General features: G+C 48.0%; 1 protein-coding gene across 1 annotated transcript in view; it reads right to left on the bottom strand.

Annotated features, from left to right (window-relative positions):
- LOC149330413 (uncharacterized) overlaps window positions 1-14,812 on the bottom strand; it is a 117,621-nt gene extending 102,809 nt beyond the window's left edge. The window contains exon 1 of the mRNA XM_089560957.1: window positions 14,532-14,812. The gene's annotated coding sequence lies outside the window, so the exon portion shown is untranslated. The remainder of the gene's footprint in view (window positions 1-14,531) is intronic.
- Between the last annotated feature and the right edge of the window lie 3,443 nt (window positions 14,813-18,255).

Genomic DNA, 18,255 nt, shown 5'->3' with positions numbered 1-18,255 from the left:
ATACGCCAAGGTCGCAAATGCGGACCAGACTTCAACGTACGCACCCGCATGTTTTAGTAGTTGTATTGGCTGATGAAAATGCAAAAAAGGAAAGAAAGGCAGAGGCCTGTCGCGGATAACCTGTTTTTCGCATTACAGGCGCACCTCGGGCATGATATAGCAAGGCTCTTTTAAGTCAAGGCCGTGTCGTAAAGGGACAAGCATACTATAGTAAGGTGGAAAGTTGGGCGAGTTGAATCTTATTCATGATGAAGTTAGCGCCAAAAACGAGGACTAAAGTAGGAGAGAAGACACAACACGAGCGCTCGTGTTGTGTCTTCTCTCCTACTTTAGTCCTCGTTTTTGGCGCCAACTTCATCAAAGCATACTATGCTGCCGAGTTTTCGGAGCAGCTGCTACTCCATGGAGTCCCATGCGCAGTTTTATCCAAGGCTGGTTTTATCGTATAGGTGGTAAACCGCTGCAAACGAACGCACATATAAAGAAACGTTGCTGAGCGCCGCTTTGCACAGCGCCCGTTGCCACAACCCCACCCTATAGGCGGCTGTTTACATGAACTCGATAGAGTCGAGTCGAGTTTACTTGTCGGGTTGATGTAAACGCTGTCGGGTCGAGTAAAATAAGCGGCAGAGCGAGTCGCGTTGACTCGGTTAACTCGCTCGACCCGCCTAGGAACGCTTGGGCCAAAAACAGGAACCGGAAGCTTGAACGATAACTGCGAACTTCGACGCTAGGCGCCACTGCGATATTTACGCGCTTGAACCAGGTTCATGTAGACACCAAGCGGGGCGAATCAGGGGCGAGTCACCTAACCCGACGCTGACTCTGGCTGTGTACATGAACCCGACAGGACCGGGGCGAATCAGGGTCGACCGGGTCGGTCGACCCTGATTCGCCCCGGTCCTGTCGGGTTCATGTACACAGCCTTCCCGTTGGACTTCTCGCACAACGCCCAAAGCGCCATTGCTTTTGCAGCGCAAAGCGATTTATTTATAGACATCGTTGGCTCTGTATAAAGGATAAGATAGAAAAGGAGATCCGTAGAGCCAGTCTTATCTCTGCGTTGCTTGCAAGTTGGGGTAAAATGATAGCCTTCGGCACGCCGCCTACAACGCGAAAACTGCGGAGAGAGCATGCGCTTTCAGAGCATAGATACGGAGCGTCGGCACATCAGCAAAATGACAGGCGACCCAGGGGTGTAAGTATTGCTTTGCGCACGCATGCAAAAAGTTAACCTCGCCTCGCATATCTTTTACTTCTTTCAGGGCAAAATACGCTCGACTCCAGAGCATTTCGTTTGTTTCGCTACACTTGAATATATGGACTTGCATTTATGTTGCATCTAAGCTACAACTGACTTGCGTCTGAGCTGCACCTAAGTCGCATTCATGTTGCATTCAGGTTGCATTTATCTGCACGTCTGTCGTTCTTGATCCAAAGAAAAAATTGCGCCCATTCGCCTCACGGGAGAGGAAAGCGGTTTCATTTTTTCCCCGTGGAACTCGCAGCTGAACTAACATGTTCGTAGGAAAAGACGAGTTTGCGTTTGCTTGTTTGTTTATTGGGGTTTAACGCCCCAAAGCGACTAAGGCTATGAGAGACGCCGTAGTGGAGGGCTCCGGAAATTTCGACCACCTGGGGCACTGACATCGCACAGTACACGGGCCTCCAGAATTTCGCCTTCAAGAAATTCAGCCGCCGCGGCCGGGATCGAACCCGCGTCTTTCGGGTCAGCAGCCGAGCGCCGTAACCACTGAGCCACCGCGGCGGGGCTCTTGCGTTTGCAATTACACAATTAAAAAATTCGGCGTATTCCACTGCACGGCACAGAATTCATGCATGAAACCGCTACCATGTACAGGGTCCCAGGCCACATGGTCCGCTTTTCATCGGTATATCCTGGCACTTAAGATTCCGATAGAGCTATCGAGGTTCTCAGATGGTAGAACGATCCTTCTATTCTCTACAGATATTTTGAGCTTCGAGGGTATCTCAGCAGCCCGACTATGCTGCTCAAAAGCAAACCCTGTGGCCTTGGAACTTTTGACGGACCCTGTACATAACTGAAGCTTATTCGCGTTAAATGTGCGTGGACACCTAACTTTGGTGGCATGTTTTATTGTCTTTAGTGATGCGGAAGACACTATCATGCGTGAATCGCCATGTATACGCCCGTCAAATAATTTATAAACGATTTTTTCTGTCATGCTGCTTCCGTTTCAACAGCCACACGATGGCTGTGACGTCAAAGAGGTTATATGTCACCTGAAGCATAAAAAACTGACGTCAAAGAAGTTATATGTCACCTGAGGCATGGAAAAACTGCGATGTAATCGCTGTTTCGTAGTTGTAATTCACCACAATTCCAAATCCAGCCTTCCTCAAGAAAGGGAAGGACAACGAATGAAGAAGCACCGATTATATTGCAGTTTTTTCATGCCTCACATGACCTACAACCTCTCGTTGACGTCACAATCGTCGTTCACCTGTTGAAACCGAAAACGAAGCAGCACAAGAAATTCGATAATAAGGTTATTTAGTTGTCGTAGGATAATACCACGTAGTAATCCGTGTATAATAATGCCTCACGCCTCATTACAAAGAAGAAAACATGCATCCAAAAATTAGATGTTTAAACTCCTTAAACTTCATGGAATACTAATATAAATATGGTTGCCAATTACAACGACGAACCGTGTTCCTACTGTACTGCATTGTACTGTACTGGGTTTTATGGCACACAGGCAATACCGGCCATCATGCGCCAAACTCAAGGTATAGGGGAATTATTTTCTGCAGAATATTATAGAAATAATTATCGGGAACCGTGCTTCGTATTAACCCCCCTAAGGACCGCATCTGCAATATAATTTAGCGAGTGGCAACTATATACCACTTACTTGTGCTGTACCTTGAAATACACGCACACGTACGCTCTAACACCCGCAGCGAAGCAAAGGTATACAAAGTCGCGTGCCGGCATCTGTCAGAGCATCGCTTCGACATGACGCAAGCCCGCACGTGCCATTCCTTTGTGGCATTCCTTTGATATTAGACACACCTATAGGCAATTGGCGAGGAGAGCCGACTGCAAAGTTTGAAACGCATATAAAACTGGTTCGAGTTCTTTCTGGCGAGCAATTCAACCGGTGAGTGCAGGCTTGCGCAGTAACCTTGTGGCGCATGGCAATCACATAGATACTGTGTTCACACGAATATGTGCTAGGCTTACCGAAATGCGCATGAGTAGTTCGCGTCGGAAGGGGGTTTCACATTTATTAGCCTGCTCAGAGTTTAGTCAGGCATTATATAGGGCACTGTTTTTCTTTTTGTGCTGAATGTTTGAGCAGTGTTTCTTGCGACCTGGACTGCATTTTTGTTTCTCATGGACAGACCCTTTGCAAGCCGTGCACTAATTTCTAACTATTTTCTGTCCCGCGGCATTGTATCTTGCCTACTGCACTCGTAGCGCATGTCTAAACACCCTGTGGAGCATATTCAGCCCTCAAGCGGACGTGACGATCCAGGCTCGTCATAAGCCGACTGTCAATCTGGCTCGTCATTCGTCATAAGCCGACTGTCAATCTGGCTCATGACGAGCCCAGCTTGTCAAGTGCTTCTGGCATCCTGTGCCCGGTTTAAGGCGAGTAGGGCCCATCCGAAGCATTTTTTTGGCTTGCCGACAGATGGCAGCACTGGCACTAAACGATGATTTTGGTATCATTTTCGAAGGGAAAAAAAATGTGCCCGTTAGGTAATTAAACAAAAAAAAATAATGTTCACCGGAACAGTTACACAAAGCGGGAAAGTATGGCGCATGATTGAGGGGCGGGGTACGTAAATCCAGGATTGCGGATTCGAGTGAAAAGGCGGCTCTAAAGCTAGCCTATTCCGCCAAGGCCATCACATCGTAAGGAAGCGCTAAGCCGGCCGTCGGCGATCCATCGGGCGTCGGCGGTAAGCCGGTGAAAAATTTTCCTTCCGCTATAACACATCCTTTTTTTTTCGCCGCCTTACTTAAGAGTTGAAATGAGGCAGTAATTAGCCGCTTAGCGTCCACAGCCCCGAGGCCATATGCGGTTACGAAGGACAGCTACCCAGCTTCTCAAGAATCTTCACACGTGAAACTTTGTATCTCATCCACAAAGAAACCAGACATAGGCGTTGGCCAGCGGCAGAAGTCCTGAAAATTCCAGATCCCACTGGTCATGACTAAGGGCTATCGACCTTTGGTTGTAGCCAACGGACTCCTGGACTGAGGCATTGCCGACCACTGCTCTTATCACTAATCTATCCCAATCCCTAACCGCTTACCCCATTTCAAATCAATAGTTTCCAATCAATCAATCAATCAATCAATCAATCAATCAATCGTCGCTTACCATTGGTTTGGTTTTATGGGGTTTAACGTCCCAAAGCGACTAAGGCTATGAGAGACGGCCGTAGTGGAGGGCTCCGGAAATTTCGACCACCTGGGGTTCTTTAACGTGCACTGACATCGCACAGTACACGGGCCTCTAGAATTTCTCCTCCAAAGAAATTCAGCCATTCAAATTTACCATTCGCTGCGCCTACACGCCTAATATAGTTAAGAGACAGTTCATGTACAGCTACCTCAGTATAACTATCGTGAACAAAAGGTTGACACTGATTCGAGCCCTGCCCGGCTCCTCACGAATCGGAAACGGTGGACGACGGGCAGGGTTTCGGCGAAATGACGCTCGCGAATAGATCCGAACCTTCGGCACTCTCATTCCGCGAAGAAGACACCTCCGAAAGGAGACGAGAAAGGCGAGGAAACCGCAAAGAATGCAGAGGAGGCCTCGGCGGTTCTCCTCTGAAACATGACGACACCTCATAGAGAGACGTTACTCGGCTTCCTCGTGTGTCGAAAGAACCGCGCGACGTCGAGAGAGACGGGCATTCCTCTCGGTCGACCGACCGACCGTCTCAAGGGTCGGCCTGCAAAGCATGCAGGCGCGATCGGGCGCATCGAAAAGCATGCACATAACACACCGAGCGTGCGAATGCGTTGCAAAGGGAACCGCCCCATCGTCGGCGCCTGCATTTCAAAAAAGCGGGGCAGTCGTCACATTCCGAAATGCAGCGTGAGCTTCTTGGTTTATTTTTGTTTCCTTTTTTTTTTTCTAAGGACCCCTGCACGAGGGCCTCCCGGGTGGCCTGGAACGTCGTAGCCTAAAAAGACGGCTTTCGCCTACCACCGTAAGAGAATTTTTACGATGTCTGCCCGAGCTACATAGATGACTTGAGACCAGGGATCGAGAAGTCTGCGGAAGCCCCGCCGAAGATATCTCTCACTCAGGCCAGCTCCATACCCAACCAGCACAGGTGATGGCCCAATATTGCAGATGGATGGTTTCACTCTGGTCCTATATATGTTAGACCAGTCTTTGCCAATATATTTCCAATACTGGGGCGATTACCTGAGCTGCTCGGGTAGAGTTCAAATTACCACACGCCTGCCTTGAACGCTTCTTGCACAGCAGTGCGCGGGAGAGCCTGTGATCAGGGGGGTATCTACGGGTTGCTCCTGAAGGGGGCGTTGGGAGAGATTGGGGGTGGGGTGTCCATTTGAACCAAGTAATCGAAAAACAAAGCAGGGTTCAGTATGCTTTTCATACATAATATTTCTCGCAAGGGGTTGGGGGGAGGGGGGGTACATCAGTCTCTGCCTTTAATGACTGATGAAAGAGCGACGACTGTAGAACGATAGTGAGAAAGGACTATTACAATTTACTGCATAATAGGCGAATGAGCAATGAGTTAGGGGATCGCATGAATGAGTGAATAGGATGAGACGGGTCTAAGTGAGAGAGCACTCTTTGTAATCAGTAAAGGTAGAGTGATGCTTTAGTGAGATAGCGCGATAGACGCGGCAGCCAAGAGCGAGTAAAAGGTATGAGCGCTTTATTAAGCGAGTAAATGATGAGGCGGAGGCTACGAGGAAGGGGAAGGTACGGAAACAGTGACTGGCTCACTCTGGGCGGGTACAGGAATTGTTCTGTAAGAGAAAGTATGAAATTGAATAGAGGCCCCTAGAAGATTGTGAACGGTGATAATGAGTGGATGAGACAGCATGTAAATGGGTCCGAAGTAATTCGAGTAAAAAACTAATGAATGAGTGGGAACTGTGTAAACGAGTGAAACAATGATGAACATTATATATGAATAAGAAATATTTGGTGACTGACCGAATCAGAAGACATGCGATAATTAACGCGACCCGGTACAATCGGCTCCGGCGGTTATTACCGGCAAACTAACAACGAATAAGCAAGAAAAGGAGCCAAATTGACACAGTTGACTGAAGTACAGAGCAATAAAAGGGAGAGTTGAGCTAGTTGGTACAGGTTGCTTGGAAAAAACAGAGCTAAGACGAAGGACAAAGTCCTGTAGTCCTCTTTTCTTTGTCCTTCGTCTTAGCGCTGTTTTTTCCAAGTACAGAGCAGCTCGTCAAAAACCGATACCTCTTCGCCACAGTGGCTCAGTGGTTACTCGACTGATAAGCCAGAGGACGATGAAACGCAAAAGGCGCCCGTGTACTGTGCGATGTCAGTGCCCTTTAAAGAATCTAAGGCGGCTGAAGTTATTCCGGAGTCCTCCACTGCGATAACTAGAAAGCAATGTCGTTTTGAGACGGTCAATCCCATTAACCATTCCATAACCAAAAGCAGATACCAAAGCAGACAATAGTTGCGGTGAAGCCAAAACGCTTGACAACGCGGGCGGAAGAAATACAGAAGGCTGTAGGCTGTGATAAGCAACCGTGGTGTTCGACCCCCAGCGCGCCCAAGTGACAGAAGGACTGATAACTAGCAGATAAGCTGCGGAACCTTCGGAACAGCGGCGTCTGCTGCGGGGAAGCGATAACGCACCATCGAACTCGGGGAACGTGTTGTGTATTTCCGTGTCAAGCGGAAGAAGGGCTGTTTTCGAGCATTACGGAAACATTATGGGCGAACACAGCCGCAATGTGTGCCATTCTTTTTTTTCTTTTTTTTTGTATTTTCACGGGAGGCTTGAGCGTGACCTAAATGCAACGCCCAGGCGTTTTCGAGCTCCGTGCGAGGCGGAATTCGTTACACAGCCGTTCGCTCCCCAAATCTTGCTTCCCCCCCCTCCCCCCCCCCCCCCCCCCCCCCGATTCGCTCCGAAACCCGTACGGTGACACCGAAAAGTTCTCATCGAACGATCTTTATCTATCGAACATCATCATCGACATCATAAACTAAATCTAACTGTTCACCCGAGTTTTCTGCACCACGACATACGTGTGCGCTTCGATAGCCATGCTTTAAACGCGACTGCGATTGCTGATTATGTAGTAACAACTTTGTAACAGTTGAAACTCGTTAAAGTTGAAGTGGCCCGGCGGTTACTTCGTTATAGCCAGTGCTGAACGACATTCCAAGAGGAATAGTCGTTTATATGTTACTTTCATAATTTCGTTACAAAGAAATAGTTTAGACAGGAGTTTAAAAGCTAGGGACTCACAGCTTCAAGAACCTACAAACGTAGACACAGGGTGTCCCAATTCACTGGCCCTGAAAACGTAGGGGTAATATACGACTGCACCGCCTCTTTTTTTTTTTTTAAAAAAAAAAGAACACATCCCGTCGAAGACGTCATTTCAATCTACGCATTCTCAATGAACAAGACTGCTTTCAAAAACCTGTAATTACTGCGGATCACCTGTTTCCAGTACCTAAAGTAGCTGCTTTGAAAGCAGATAACTAACAGAACCCCTTTAAACAGCTTCACTCAGGACGGGTGACGTTTGATCGAAGGATGCGAAGACCGGTGACGTCAAGGGACAAAATGGCGCGCATAAATGACAACAGCAACCCCTCTGACAACTGAAGGACTAGACATCTGGTCAACAACAATCCCCACAGACGCTATGCGGGGCTGGATGGCCCAGAAAGACGTAACAGAGCGCAAATTAAGTACTTCCTCCACAGCCGCGACCTGGCCTCAAGCGCGCTGACTCAAAGGGACAGCATCGAGCGTGACGCCGTGGCCGGAATTTCCGTCCTCGCATAACGCTACATATCGACCAGATCGCCAGGAACTAACAACTACCACTGTTCTATAAATTCAAAAAAAAAAAAAAACGTTAGCAAAAATTTTTTGCACACAAAAAGAAACATTTTAAAGAGTTGACAAACACCTCCTTCCCCTTCGATACAAAAAAGCCGATTCACGCCTGCCCTTTTAAGAGCAGCGCGGTAAAGGGCAGGGTTTGCCCCCTCTGCATTGTTCAGCAATAAATGTTTCCACCACCACCTGACCGCCATACAAAAGGACGTCTTAACCCTTCAAACCGTACCTCCCCACCCCTCCTGCCTTGTTAAGCTGTACACAGAAGCACGTCTACGGTTGGATAGCACAAATCTATACGTCTAGGTGAAGAACTGAACTATGCATAACTGGTACCCTGAGTTGCACTATGGAGCGAGTTCGGCTAAAGTTAGCTCGATGGCTCTACATAAGAGTACCGCGAGCTTCACGCATTGCTTGTGCAAGTGTTTTCTCGTGTGCGTGCATGATTTCGGCAGCGCGCCGTAGGAAAGTAAAACCAACTAACCCCTCTTACATCTGTCCCTGTCCTCGCTGACTTGAACGCTCAGAACAAATACAACCAACTAGCCCAGTGCTATATCAAAGTGTAACGAGAGAACCATCCTTCAAGGCACGCACAGAAGCAACCAATACGGAAAAGTAATCGGCTGCATTTCCCTCTTGCGATACCTTCTTGTCTTGCATTGAAAGTGTCAGTTCTGGATACTATAGGAATCGAGCGGTCAGCTACGCTTACGTACTATATGCTCACCCTTATTTAAATTTCCCAGCACTTCAATCGCGGGAGGCTAAACCCGAAGTGATAATCCCTTCATATTGATTTAGTCTTTACGGCATTCCCACCCTTTTCGAACGTGGATCGACACAGCCCAACGAACAAGCTTTAGCGCGTCGCCATTGAACACAACCTGAAATCGATAAGCATCGAAGATAAATAACTACCACGCGCCATAAAACAAGCACAAAAAAAAAGCCAGATGAAAGCCAGAAACAAGAAAGTAGCAACGGAGAAAGCAAAGCGGCACACGGTGTAAGAGAAATCGTGTCAGCAGCGGCAGTGACAACGAACTTCGCCGCCTCGGGAACGGAGCAAAATCGTGGGCGTTCCCTCTTCGCAAGCGGCAGCATGCACAGGCGACCAACAGCCCACACGCCCCCTCTCCCCCAACGGCGGGATCATCTTCGCCGAGTACCGTCGTGCCGGGAACGGAGCCAACTGGCAGAACGAGCACCGCTCGAGGAAAGAGCGAGGGAGCTAAAGAACGACAGGAGAGAAGAAAGAAGAGAGAGTAGACAGAGTTCCGGCGGCGACGCCAAGAGGAGTCCACGGCCGGGGTGGGCGGGTGAGTATGTCTCTGGGTCGAGCACCTTCGCACCGGAGGGGGCGCGCGGGCGGCCGGGCGGACGCCCTCCCCTGCTCCTACCCAGACAGAATGTTTTCCCGCTGTTTTTTTCTTAGCTTATTTTCCTCGCTTCCTTTTTACTGGGTTGAATTATTGCCCCTTCAGTTCGCGTCCGTTGCCGATTGCTAATGGTTACTCAGCTGAATGTGTTCGGGACTTGTAGTAAAGAACCGAATGTTCGGTTGGATGGTGATAACAGCCCCCTTATTGGTATCACACAGAACTTTACACGACATAGGAGGCCAGTTGTTATAGCTATAACCAAAGATATTTTGACAGAGTCCCAGTACATTATCGTTCTGGATTTGAAAATAACCGAATCTTCAGTTGGATGGTGATAACAGCCTACTTATTGGTATCACACAGAACTTTACGCGACACAGGAGGCCGGCAGTAATAGCTATAACCAAAGGTATAATGACAGAGTCAGTCCCTGTACAGTATCGTTCTGGATTTGAAAAACCGAATCTTCGGTTCGATGGTGATAACAGCCTACTTATTGGTACCGCGAGCTTGTATACAGTATCGTTCTGGATTTGAAAAGAACCGAATCTTTGGTTGTATGGTGATAACAGCCTCCTTACTGGTATCACACAACTTTACACGACACAGGAGACAAGCAGTATTAGCTAAAACAACCAAAGGTAGCTTGACAGAGTCCCTTTACAGTACCACAGAAGCAATGAACGGCGCGTCAATTTTAAACAAAGGTTATTTACAGTTATTTGTCACACGTGATCACTGAGTCAAATAAGCTACACATAAAACGACATTTTTTGATTGCTAGACAATAAAATATTAACTCAGCATTCGAGGGAGAAAATCACGGAGCTCTGCTTCCAACGAAATCAAGAGGGCGCGACACTTTCCCCGTTCCTTACAGAGGCATAAAGTTCCGCCGCGTCCCAAGAGAAAAAAAAAGGAAAGAAACCCGACAAGTAGCGCGCAAGCCTTCCTGTCTACGTGCTCGTCGAGCAAAACTTCCACCGCACTTCGTCGGTATTGTCAGAAAAAGAAAAACTACAAAAGAGCACGGGGCTGGAGAATGCAGGCCGAGAGCTGCTTCCCTGTCTTTTATCTTTCTCTTGTTCTACAGTATACTTTTTTTTTTTACTTTCGCCTACCACTCTCTACCTCTAAAGACAGCGCAATGAGCCGAGACACACCGTTTCGTTGCTTGCCGCTTGCCTTACCACGCTGTGGGTCAAGGCTCTTGGCAGCGGCACTTAGGGAGAGGAGGAAAGGGGGAGAGGGTAGCAAAGCGGCTGTCGACGAAGCAGCAGTACACCGTTGAAGTGCGACGCGTTCGTACGACAACGTTACCCCTGCAACAGACTCCATTTTGACTTTCCTAATTATTTCATTTCTTATATCGCTGCAGAAACTGCCCTTTCCCAAATCATTTTAGAAGCCACGTCAAAGTACCAGCATCCACGCATACATGAGGCCTGCTGGAAGATAACATGACGGCAAAAACCTCACGTTAACCGCAAAACAGCCTACCATTTCCGTCGGTCGGGACTGCAGCATTTGCAGGTACTTGAAAAGTTTTGCATTTTGCTATTAATGTATTGTTCGTTTCTGAGTGTTTCCGTGCAGTACTATGCTTTTCAGCCACTGAGAAATAGTCTCAATACGCCAATTCTGCAGTAATTGTAAGTTCTTAATGCAGTAGTTTCTTTTAACATTTTTGTAATGTAAGGAAGACTGGCGACGAATTACTGGGAGTTCACACTTTCATCCGACGTTGCCGAAGACTGCGGATTGCAAGGGTTAAGCGGCTTCAGCTACCAGGCTTTCATCACGGTATGTCCGAGATGAAACAGCGACACGAGAAATCATTTCATTTCTGAGTCACTTTTTCCCGACACAATGAGATACTGCAAGCACATTCCCTCATCAATGGCAAGAGCTCTTACCGTTGTTTACTTTTCGCTGTTTTTTATGAGTGAACCTGAGCTCGACAGTTGCATACGTCCGTTAGTCCTTTACTAATCCCCAACGCCCGCTTAAGATTTCACGACACCGAAGCTACATACCTCAATAAATCGCATTTTCCACGCCAAGAGGGCTGTCAGATCTCGAAGCGCTACATATGCCTGTGGTAAATTCAATGCGAACGACTCAACATAAGCGAAACATTTCGCGCTTTTCAGACTGAAGCGCTTAAGGAATGTTACTGACTAAGGAGACACCATGCAAAAACAAATAAAAGCAACGTGGATGTCGTTTAACAAGGGGGAGACACGATTTCACCTATTCTTGCTTTGTGTTCCATTTGCTACGCTCGACTTTGCACGGCTTTTATCGCTGGTCTTATTCAGCACGATTGCAAAACAGACTTCTCCAACCCTTCATGTTTATCTCGGTCGCCACCTGCCATTCATACAGACGGAACGTTTGCAAAAAAACCTGCCTTTTATGGCACATACTTCAACCTAGTCACGTCTCGACACACTACGGATAAGCTATCCAGCTGGTCATCAGGTCTGCCGAGACGGCTGCACAAGGAACTGCTGCGCTAAACAAATTAAAAAAAAAACAAACACGGGCGTATCTTCCCCAGCGCTACTAGGTCTTTTTTTTTCTTTTGTTGCAGTCAAGCTCGATATTCCAACAACCTTGGCACAAATCGATAACTTTTAAAGGTCGCAAGTCCCGGTTTTCTTTCAGTTTCCGCAATCCGACACCTGGTCAGCGCATGCGCAAAATACAGCGAGAAATAATCAGAACGAACTCAACGATTAGAAAGCGAAGTTATCAGGTAAGCGTGCGGGCTGAAACTAGTGATAGCTCGATGACAGTCTTTTTTTCTCTCTAAAAAAAAAAAAGTTTATAAATGGGGCACTAATAAGAATCCATACGATTTCAGCAGCGCGAACACGGTTAGGAAAAAACAGACAGAACCGTGTTCGCGCTGCTGAAATCGTATGGATTCCCACCAACTAGCCCGCCAGATTGTGTTATTTAATAAGAATCGCTAACATGAGGTATAACAATGCATGATAACGAACTGCCAATACAGCGTCCTCTCGATTCATTCAGCCCGCGAATTCTTATCAAAGTCAAGGCCGCAGGCCATCTAGGTCAGTCAAGCCAAAACGGTAAGATCACATGAAATCTTTGCAATACCGGAAGCGAAATTCATTCTATTTGCAAACACGAAATAATAAAATTTAAGAAATTTTTTGCATGAAATTCTTAAACTACTGCACTAGGTGGCGAACACTGTCGAATTTGACACTCTTACTCTTTTCGGCGGAAGAAAGTGCCACTCCCAAGATTGCGAAACTTTGCGGAAAATGCGAACAATACGACATTAATTCCAGCGGCAATTGCTAGGGGCAGGGTTGATTTCTTACTCGCGTCTGACATGAATACTAATATCAAGGAACAATGAGTCACGTCCGCTGTTCATCACATACAAATATAAAGAAGGACCCTAAGCCAGGCCCGACCACTGATAAGGCAGGAAGCCACGTGGTTAATAGTTGAAGGCTCACACGCGGCCGCAGACGCAGCAAGCAAAAAGCGCAAGGGAGACAGCAAATCATGCGAAAAAGAAATAAATAAAAGTAGTTGCAAGTGCAATTCCACAAAAGCGGGGGACCCCCGCCACCACCACCCGGCGACCACCCCCGCTATGACTCATGGCGCGAGGCGACCAACTAGCTGTACCTCCCCACCCTCTAAACAGGGCGAGAGCCCTGCTATCGACCCGACACTGGGCGTCACCGCCTGGGCGTCTAGACCCGGTCACAGCGGCACCGTACCACGCTCGACAACGTACCGCGCATCAGCGGATGCCGCGAACTCTTATTTTTCCACTCAAAGCGACAAAAGAAGACAATTTATGCGTCCTGACCGAGCATCGCGATAACGCGAACGGTTCTTTTTCCACCCACATCCTTCGCTCGGGAACGTCGCTTTCCAACGCGATTCCGACTCGAATACAACCAAGCCCCGAACTCAAGCGAAAACGCACACTGTAGCACTAAAAGCAATCGCCCTCACAGCCGGCGCCGCAGCATAGACAGCGACAGGCTTCGAGCAGCCGGCGGCGGTAAACACGTTTTGTGACTTTCGCGACTTCATGGAAAGGGAGGGGGGTAGAGGAGCCCGAAGCATAACCGGCTGCTTGGTGGTGCTCGCTCTTCGGCGTGCCTCGGGGCGCGTCGCGGCAACGTTTTGCCGCCCAAAAAGATAAAAAGAAACGCTCTCGTACTCCTAAGTTCGGAGACACGGCCGCGTGATATCACCCCGCTGGCTTCGTCGCCGCACACTCGAACCAAAGGCCGCGGAAGCAATTTTTTGACCGCAAACACGATCCCAACCACACGCCAGTGTAGAAGGCGGTGACGAAGGACCCAGCGCCGTACCGGAGTGATCCGTTAACACACGTTTCAAACCGAATTTCCGCGCGTTGTTCGCTCGCCTTGCTCGCGTCAACCATCGGTGCTGACGTTAAAAGCGCGATAAGGCAAAAAACTGGAGAGCATTAAAAGAAAAAGCACGCATCCTGCTTCGCAGGCGCTCCAATACCACCGTCCGTTCGCATTCAAGTGAACGCGCATGGGGCGAGGTATTCGCACTCGCCTCTTTCCCCCATTATGAAGCCACCATTAATCCGTGCCGAAGCGAATGCCGGCAAGCTCGATTTGATCGCAACAAAAAAAAAAGAAAGGAAAACGCAAGGGAAAGTGAAATATAGGGGCGCCGATCGCGCCGGCCCGCGGGCGCCAGGGAACCGCGCTGAACAAAAGGCTTTGTATAACGAGCTGCTCTCTCACAGGCAGAAGCGCGCGCCCGGCCGTCGCGAACAGCGGAAAGCAAACGCCAGAGCGAACCGAGTCGGATGCTCGGGCCCGCCGGCGAACGCATCTTGTCTCCGATATCCGGCGCGGAGCGAGCGGACATTGCCCGCCCCGAGATATCGCCGCGCTCGGAGGAAGAGCTGCGCCGGGAGCGAGCGACAGTTCAAATGTGGAAAAAAACAAACGAAGAGGGACAAGCCCAAAAACTCACCTGGGCGTGAACTTCCCGAGCACAGTTCGGTGGTCGGAGCGCAGTTAATCGCTGCTTCGCGCGCTGTGGTGGTTGCTGGTAGCAGTGGCGTGAAGGGACGGTGGGAGCGGTGCTCAAGGAATCCAGTGGCGACTCGCAGCTCCCGCCGGTCGAGAACGAGTCGTGGGACAAGGCGGAAAGCCGGCTGCTTGTCTCGACAGCGTGCGGCGGTGGCGGCAGGGGGAGAGCTGTCTCGCGCACCAGCGGCAGATACCAAGGCAACGACGGCGAACGAAGCGATGTGCAGGGCCAGGCGCGCGCGATCTCTCCACTCGACTCTGTGCCTCTTTCTGTCTCCGACAGGCGTCGCTGCGCGCTCCGCTCCAGGGTGGCCAGCTGCTGAAAGCAGCGGGGAAATGAGAGAAACGAGCGAGCCTTTCAAGTTGCACGGTAGATGGCGCCTAACGTTCAGTCTCTAAGTGATTTGACACGACTGTACTGTAATTGTAAGTTCGACGCAATACCCGACATTTGTTGCAACGTTGGTTTCGTGTCGTGGCCAGGGGCTGGATTCTGGCGTGGTTGGCTTTTCCAAACCAGTAGGCTTCAGCTTGCGTGATTGGACAGTGACAAGCTTTCGTCATATAGAGGGCTCGCCGGCCAATTGCGCGAGCCAAAGCGAACTGGTTGGGAATGCAACCTCGTGTTAACCCGTCCCCAAGAAAGGGAGACGGCATATCCTTTTAGGGTGGCATGCCCTCCACTCATCAGCAAACGAAACCACCTCAGAAATCCGAGACGCTTTGAGACTGAAAAAAACGGCTAAGGTTTGGACATTTTTCGGGAGTTGATAGTTTTGACCAGTTCTGACCGACGTTGACGACATAGCGGCCGCCACCTGGGATCAGAAAGCGCAGCGAAAAACTGGGTGTTAGCAATCCGCTTATCGTCAACCGGTTCCATCCATCCATCCATCCATCCATCCATCCATCCATCCATCCATCCATCCATCCATCCATCCATCCATCCATCCATCCATCCATCCATCCATCCATCCATCCATCCATCCATCCGTCCGTCCATCCATCCATCCATCCATCCATCCATCCATCCATCCATCCATCCATCCATCCATCCATCCATCCATCCATCCATCCATCCATCCATCCATCCATCCATCCATCCATCCATCCATCCGTCCATCCATCCATCCATCCGTCCGTCCGTCCGTCCGTCCGTCCGTCCATCCATCCATCCATCCATCCATCCATCCATCCATCCATCCATCCATCCATCCATCCATCCATCCATCCATCCATCCATCCATCCGTCCATCCATCCATGCCTTTTTGTCTCTCAGTGTCTGCCTGTCTTTATGATTTAGCTCGGATAAATGCAATCATTTGAAATGCCATTCGCTATTCCTGTTGATGTAGCCATAACATACCGATTCAGCTGGTTCTGAATCCTCTCAACAACTTTACAAAACGTGGCTGGGTTAAAATATTATCAATTTTGCATTAATTAGATGAAATTTAATAAGTACTTTGAATTGCACCGCATGACGGCTAACAATATGTCGTTGGTTTGACGACTATTTTAAGCATTTGGATGTAAGTGAAACACGTCAGTGCATTGCTAGGTCTTTTACGAAAAAAACTGGGATGTTAATTCCTACTGTCAATTTATTGCATCTAGCATCAACTACGATACGGTATCTTTACATATCGACGAACACTAACTACATCAACAATTTTTCCTGGACATTGAGAACAGCAGGATAATGGACTTTGGGGAGGCCATAGAATGCTGGAGCCGGTCTGTTGGTTCATTTATCTTCGCTTATTTCAAGACCCCAGGAATGGATATAATATAAGGGGTGGGAAGTATTAGGAACATATCGTTAGCGGGTAGTGCCTTTCGGTAGAGGAAGTTGTGAGATGGTAACACATATGGCGTCCACATAGAATCCCCCCCCCCAAGCTGTACGACACAGATTTATCACAGCCAGTCTGCGCATGGACACAGGCGTCCTTAGAACCTCCTGTGCCCGAAGTGAATATGTGGACGGATTTTCTGCTCATCCGAATTGGCATACAATAACAGGACCACAAACGTACCGTCATACAACCTTCAGGAGCAACATCTTTTAGCAACCTCAACGTCCCACTCACCTGATTGAAGGAGACAATCCTCAATAATGAGTTTATACCACGCAGAAAAATGTGTCCAAATGTAGTCTAGTTGAAAACTGCAGATTAAGCGATCTATCTGAATTAATCTTGTCGCTATTTATTCATTCTGTCAACTACGCAGTTAGACATGTTCATCTAGAGCGTTCCACTAGTTGATTGCGATGCCACTAAAGATAATGTAAAAAGCAGGAGATGTCCTTATGAGTGCATAGCCCTCCCATATTCTAATTTCTACAATCGCCCAGGCTGCACTTCCATGCAAGACGTTTCGGATCGATGAAAGTGTGAGACCACGGCATCTTGCCTTATATAATCGTACATCATTTGGGAACAGTTGAGAGAACTGGAACAGCCTCCAACGACCAAGTGAAACAGATAAAAGTTGTACGAATGTTGATAAACTCCGTGCTTGTTTTTGTTTTAGACGTGAAACAAGCGCAATGAAAAGACAGGCATTAAAGGGCAACTCAACTCCTTTTCCATAATTCCGCGATATTCAAGGATGCAAATCTATAGGCTGTAGGTGAAGCATATCAGGTGTTTTTGCTTTAGCGTTTAAAATAGTGACGTAGTCGCCGATTGAAATCCGCTCTTCTCCTAAAACCATAAATCAGTGCGGAAAATTTGTGTTAGTGTTGTATTGTGTTGGGTTTACTGGCGCGTAAGCATCGCAGGCTATCATGCTCCAAACCCACGGTATCGAAAAATTGTTTTGCGCAGAAATTTTAACCAAAGTTTATAACAACGCTGGTGTAAAGGGCCAAAAAATTATTTTTACTACCTAGTTGATAAAGGATACAGGACAAACACTTTAGAAATGGCTGTTAGCAGAAGTTTTAAAGGTCGGGTAAACCTCCGCGGCCATCCTCGGCTCACGAAGGATCTGGAGACTCCCAACACCCAGATAAACACCCCAGCCTCCTTCTCAAGAGTGAGAAAGTGGCTGAGGTGTACCACTGTATGTAGAGGAGCACATGGTGAGAAAATTAGAGTTTCTGAAGAATACCATCTTTCCTTAAAAAGATAAAAACATACGGCATACCAACCAGTGCATCTTCACCTAAAATCAATGATAGATGAAAAGGAATGTGTTCTTTGTAAAATATAGGAAAATATTTTTTGCTCAGTGATTCAAGCTTCAAGCATGAGAATAATATGTGGCTTACTGTAAGTTCATCTCCGCATTTTTCACAAACAGGTTTGTCTTTTTTTTTAAGTAGGAAGTTGTGTGTGAGGTGTGTGTGTCCAATACGGAGATGGCATAAGATAACTTCGATGAAGCGTCCTTGGTGTGAGCATGATTTCCACTCTTCTAGGATGGATTTTACTTAAAGTAACTTATCATTTCTTTCAATGTTTCATTGCGACTGCCATTTATCTCTTAGCTAACACTGTACAGACTTTTCTAGTAGATGTATTCAGTTTCTCATTGCCTGTAATTACGATGTGGCTTGGAACACAACAAAATTTTGTCTTGTCCCTGTGTTGTGGCCCTTTATATGTTATGTATGACGTCACCAATTAGTGCTGTAACTGTATTTCTATTGAGG

Source organism: Amblyomma mixtum, chromosome 9, assembly GCF_055824585.1.
Source record: "Amblyomma mixtum isolate Tamu chromosome 9, ASM5582458v1, whole genome shotgun sequence".
Taxonomy (NCBI): domain Eukaryota; kingdom Metazoa; phylum Arthropoda; class Arachnida; order Ixodida; family Ixodidae; genus Amblyomma; species Amblyomma mixtum.
Note: the sequence above shows the minus strand (reverse complement) of the source record. Positions and strands in the feature narration are given on the sequence as shown.